Raw genomic sequence first — 6000 nt, 5'->3', positions numbered from 1 at the left:
TCCAGAAAGCATCAGCTGTAGTAGTGTGGAGAGATACCCACAGTGGATGGGACCCCGGAACTCCCAAGATTAAATGTCCTTTGTCTTCTGCTACCAGGGTGGATAGGGAAGGCCCATCAGGTGGGGGTAGTATAGGCATGCACAAGCTCAGCATCTCCTTGGGCGGGTCTTGCTCCAGCTGCTGTTGGAGATGGGAGTGCGACTCCCAGGTCGCTGGAGTTGTGTACCTAGTGAGAGGTGACAACAACATGCTAGCAGCCCTCACTTGCTCTCTGCACCTCCTCGGCCTTGGAGTCTGCTCTGGCCGAGCTCGAGGAACCCTTCAGCCTGCCGCTGTGCTGTGCAGGACCCCTCTCTGGGGCTGGCCGAGGGCAGAGCTGGCTCCCTCTGCTTGCATGGAGGTGTGGAGGGAGAGGAGCAGGTGGGAGCCAGGGCTGCGTGCAGGGCTCGCAGGCCAGCGCGGTTCTGGGTGGGCACAGGCCCTGCAGGCGCAGCTGGTTGGCACCTGCTGGGCTTGATCAGGGGACGAGCTCCCTCTGGGCTGCCAGAGTGCCTGGGCTAGGTGCCACAAAGTCCCACAGCCAGTGCCATTGCGAGGTGAAGCCCACTGGGCTTCTGGGTTGGGTGGGGACTTGGAGAACTTTTCTGTCTAGCTGAAGGTTTGTAAATGCACCAATCAGCACTGTGTATCTAGCTAAAGGTTTGTAAATGCACCAATCAGCACTCGGTGTCTAGCTAAATGTTTGTAAATGCACCAGTCAGCACTCTGTGTCTCTCTAATCATGTAGGGGACTTGGAGAACTTTTGTGGCTAGCTAAAGCATTGTAAATGCACCAATCAGCGCTCTGCATCTAGCTAAAGGTTTGTAAATGCACCAATCAGCACTCTGTCAAAATAGACCAATCAGCTGTCCGTAAAATGGACCAATCAGCAGGATGTGGATGCGGCCAGATAAGGAAATAAAAGCAGGCCATCGGAGCCAGCTGGAGTCCACTTGCCACTATGGAAACTTTGTTCTTTCACACTTCACAATAAATCTTGCTGCTGCTCACTCTTTGGGTCCGTGCGGCCTTTAAGAGCTATAACACTCACGGCAAAGGTCTGTAGCTTCACTCTTGAAGCCAGCGAGACCATGAACCCACCAGAAGGAACGAACAACTCCAAACGTGCTGCCTTGAAGAACTGTAACATTCACCGTGAAGGTCTGCAGCTTCACTCCTGAAGTCAGTGAGATCACGAACCCACCAGAAGGAAGAAACTCCAGACATGTCCGAACATCAGAAGGAACAAACTCTGGACACACCATCTTTAAGAACTGTAACACTCACCGTGATGGTCTGCGGCTTCATTCTTGAAGTCAGTGAGACCAAGAAGCCACCAATTCTGGACACACTAGGAGGAGTACGGCTGCCTCTGCTGAGTCATGTAGGTTGTCAGGTAAGTGGGGGAAAGCCAGCAGTCACAGGCCTCACCCAGCTCACATGCTAACTGAAGAGCCAGTCTCACTCCCACTGTGTCCCCCTCAACAACCTGGAGTCTGTTTCCAGGTGGAGGGTGAGACCCACTTGAAAACTTGCCTAAGGCTTTCCACCTCCCAGCTGCCAAAGAAAAGGGCTTTAGTTTTTCCCCCTGCCTGTGAAGTCTGCATGCTGGATTCACACCCTCCTCCAAGTACTGGCCAAGAGGCTTCATGCCCCGTTTAAATTATTACAAGGTTTAGCTAGAGAATTCCTTCTGCCTGTGGTATTTTACCCTCTACTTCTCTGGCCAACCTCCCAGTGGATCCCTGTGGTGCCAGACAGGTATCGGCTGCTTGGGGGACCCAGCGAGCTCCCAGGGCCTTTCTGCTACTTCCCCTACCCCTGTATTTCGCTTGGCTCAGCTCTCTAACTTGACTCAGCTCCAGGTAAAGTCAGAAACAGCTTCTCCAATGGGGGTGTGTGTTTGGAAGAGAAGGGTCTCCCTTTCCAATTTCTGCAGTTGGGACACCCACAGTATCTGTGGTGTCTCCTTGGTCCTGCAGAAACAGTCTGCTGCCACCAGAGGATCTGTGGGTCCGTCCTCTCAGGATTACCGGTTTGCTCTTGCAAGCCTCTGTCTCCTGCTCTGTCTGGAACTGCAATCTAGTCCTGCCTCCTATCTGCCATGATGCCTCAGTCATCACAAATGATATTTTAATAACATTATGACTAAGCGTGCATACTCTGTAGTCAGATAGTAAGCATTTAAGTACTGGTTGTGACATTAAGTTTCTGAGTGTTACTGGGCAAGTTACATAAGCTTTCTATGCCTTGGCATTTTCATCTGAAAATGGGAACAAAATAGTATTACCTATCTCAAAAGGTTGTTGTAAGAATTAAATTAATGTACATAAAATACTTAGAATAGCACATGGCACATTGTAAGTGCACCATAAATGTGAAATTACAAAAAAACTTAAAATGCAATGAGATAAAAATTTATATTGAAGTAATGTGTATACAATTCATCACAGGAAGAGAGAATCATTCACAAGAATGTAAAATTTGAGAAGCCATCTGAGAATGTATTGTATGGTAGGCTGTTTGCCATATGGCCCTCAAAATTCTCCAACTATGACTCTAGGCTTGGCCAGGTAACTTGTTTGATCTAATAGAACTCTACAGAAGTAAAATATGACTTCAAGGCATAATCCTTAAGAAAGCTTGCAGGTATCCTCACTTTTTTGGAACAATGCCAGGGTGCAGCTAGATGGAGTTTCTTTACATGAGAGTCTAAGAACATTGTTTCAAGAGAGTGAGGGCAAGAGTTGACATCCAAAACTTAAGTGAAGCCGTCTTAGACAATCTAAGTGGAGTGTGTTAGGGTTCTCCAGAGAAAGAGAACCAACAGGATGTGTGTGAGTGTGTGTGTATATGTATGTGTGTAGAGAGAGAGATATGTACATTTATTTTAAGGAAATGCTTCGTACAATCTTGGAAGCTTGGTAAGTCCAAAATCTGCAAGGTAAGCCAGCAGGCTTGAGATTCAGGGAAGAGTTGCAATTTGAGTCCAAAAGCAGTCTTCTGGCAGAATTCCTTCTTACTTAGGTGTGATGTCAATTATTGTCTATTAAGGCCTTCAACTAACTGGATAAGGCCCACCTGCATTGTGAAGAATAATCCAGTAAAATATTATCTCATTCCCAAAACACCTAGACAGAAATATTTAGAATGATGTTTGACCAAATATCTGGGGACTATCATCCAGCCAAGTCGATACAAAAATTAACCATCACATAGAGCCACCAGGATGACTTTTGCTGCATGAGGTGTATACAGGGAAATCAGTAGAACTGTCCAACTGAGACCAGCACAACCTTCTCACACAAAAAATTGGTAGCAAATAAAATGATTGTTGGTTGAAGCTACTAAATTTGAAGTGACTTTTTTCACAGCAATAAACAACTGATACACATAGGAAAAATAACTCAGAAATTAAAATGAAAAGAAAACATTTGACATGAATTTTTCAAAATGCTTTTTAAACATTGATAAAAATTATTATCATACATGATAAAAATTATTATCATACATGGTATGAAATATTGTTGTTTTACAAAGAAGTTTATTGGTTAACCTTGAAGTTGATGATACTTTATTCAGTATTTCTCATTAATTATAAGTGGTGAAAATTGCTGTCATTGAGTTGGGTAAAATGAGTCATTTCCAAGAAAAGCTTCACCAATTTAAAATATTTTCTTGTTATAGAGTTAGTCAGGTCTTTGCCTGTTAGTCTTCATGGGAGGATGAGTAGAATAACAGTAATCTTTTACACCTAGAAATGTATTGGAATCATAGGGAGTCTTCAGGCCCACTGTGTCCAGTGTTCATTATAAATTTTTCTTATTTTGAGTCTCTCTTTTGTCAAGTTGGGAATCATGCTGTTCAATATTTTCAGTTACTGGCTTTGCTCATTCTGTCCTAGATGGAAATTTAACCACTTGTAGCAAGTAAAAATCTTGGACAAGCAAAAAAACTTTTATATTACAGTTAATATATTTGATATAAATTTTACAGTACAGAGAACCAAACAGAAATAATGCTTTTTTTAAAAAAAAATTAGTTATCAATTATTTGGCTTAAAAGGAATGTGTGTGTGTGTGTGTGTGTGTGTGTGTGTGTGTATTTGTGATTGGGATTATAAAAAAATAATAGAGTATGATCAAATAGATTTGAGTGAAAACTACGGGAATCAAAAATATTAATTAACACCCAAGCTGTGTTCCAAGTGTGAAGGCAAAAGATATATTACTGTGAGTGTAAAGACTCAGAAAAGTTTCTATTTGAGGGCTCATGGTGAAATATTTGCATGAAGACTCATTTTATTTAACTGAGAAGTTAATTATATTAGCTATTCAAAATGGAGAAATCATTGTATGAAACACACATGTTACTTCTCTTTTATCAAGATTGAACTTGCACTCCATGAATTGATGAATATTTGTAGTCAGGTGTATGCAATCCAAGCTGAGTTGAACTTAAAGACTTGCGTGGGGCCTCCACTGTTCTCCTCTATTTCCTCTTCAATGTTATCATACAAAGTGTGTCTCTGTGGGACTATGCCATACTTATTAGCTGTATAAAATTTATTTCCACATTTACATGTTTGTTTATCAGCAAAAACAACAAGTGCTGTTGTTCTATCTCAGTACTTAGTTATTACTAAATATGACATATCTGGGACACTATGCCAAAAAACATACTAAGTTGTTTTTTGCTACTTCAAAATATTAGCACACAGAAACAGCAGTAATTTTATTCCCCAAGGATGGTGCATAATGAAGGTGTGCAACTCTAAAAAAGTTGTTTCATTATCTAAATTACTATCTTCTTTATTTATGGTAAAGATCAATCAAACCACCCACTTTCATCATCATGAATCAGGAAAATAAATATATAAATAAATAAAAATAAAGACATTTTAATTTTTAAAACTTTTTTTCATAATAATAAATATAATTGTTTCATGAGTTTGAGATACATTAATTGCTCATACTTATTCATAACAATCTCAAGATTACTAATTATTGTCAATCTTATTTTAGATATATCCTGACATACTTGGTTAGTGGGGGTAGGGGCAGAGACCGTGATAGCAAATGCAAAATTCAGGGCAAATAGCTGCTAGGGAACCAACAGACGGTTACACCTGTGACAAAAGGTTAATCTGCTTCACAGTGTAGTGGGTGGAAAAGGTTAAGTATAAACAACTTTACATAATCTTTTTTCCATTTAAGATCATATTACTCATTATATTATGCTTATCCACCTAGGATTTTTTTACATTCAGTTTCTTCCTAATGTCAAATTAGTGCTATTAAAGTTCCTTCAGGAAACTTCAGGTAAGAAACTAGAAAACTTCATGATAATCAATATAAAATGTATATTTACATTTATTTTCCATTCTCTTCTTAAAGAAATATCAATGTTTAAAACGTTGGTTTACCTTTTGGTTTGTTTCATTGCTTACCAATGAAAGCATTATTAGTTCTCTTTTATAATTTGATGGATTTTTCTCCCAGATTTTATACTTCAAAATAATTTTACAGATATTGAGGGAACTGTGTGCACAGAGCAGTAAGTTGAGAGTTTTGTCTAAGTGTGAACTCAAAGTCCTCTTTAGGGGTTCTTCTCATGCCTTTTGTTCCTACCAGTGGAGAGTTGTTTGTTCTTTCATTAGATGACACATAAAGTGACAAATAAGAAACTTTATACTGACATGTGGTGAAGACAAGGATAATGTACACAACTGACCACTGTGGTCCTTAAGACAACACATGAATAAGAGGATGTAAGATGTCATCCTTAGTGGGTATTTTATTTTCTTAATATTGTTTAATGGATTTCTAAATATTTATTTTAAAATCTATTTACTTTAAGTCAAATAAGTTTTATGCTATAAATCAAATAAGTTTTATGCAAAATCAATTTTATTTATTAAAAAAAGAAAAAAGATGGCCAGGCGCGGTGGCTCACGCCT

At 39.9% G+C, this 6000-nt stretch overlaps 1 protein-coding gene across 4 annotated transcripts in view; it reads left to right on the top strand.

Moving 5' to 3' along the window:
- Positions 1–5302: 5302 nt before the first annotated feature.
- LOC100447782 (UDP-glucuronosyltransferase 2A1) overlaps positions 5303–6000 on the top strand; it is a 61997-nt gene continuing 61299 nt past the window's right edge. For all 4 annotated transcript variants that reach the window (XM_054554032.1, XM_002814817.3, XM_054554030.1 and 1 more), the window contains exon 1: positions 5303–5362. The gene's annotated coding sequence lies outside the window, so the exon portion shown is untranslated. The remainder of the gene's footprint in view (positions 5363–6000) is intronic.

The sequence above is a fragment of the Pongo abelii genome, chromosome 3 (genome assembly GCF_028885655.2).
Source record: "Pongo abelii isolate AG06213 chromosome 3, NHGRI_mPonAbe1-v2.0_pri, whole genome shotgun sequence".
Lineage (NCBI taxonomy): Eukaryota > Metazoa > Chordata > Mammalia > Primates > Hominidae > Pongo > Pongo abelii.
The sequence above is the reverse complement of the archived record's forward strand: the minus strand, read 5'-3'. Positions and strand labels throughout refer to the sequence as shown.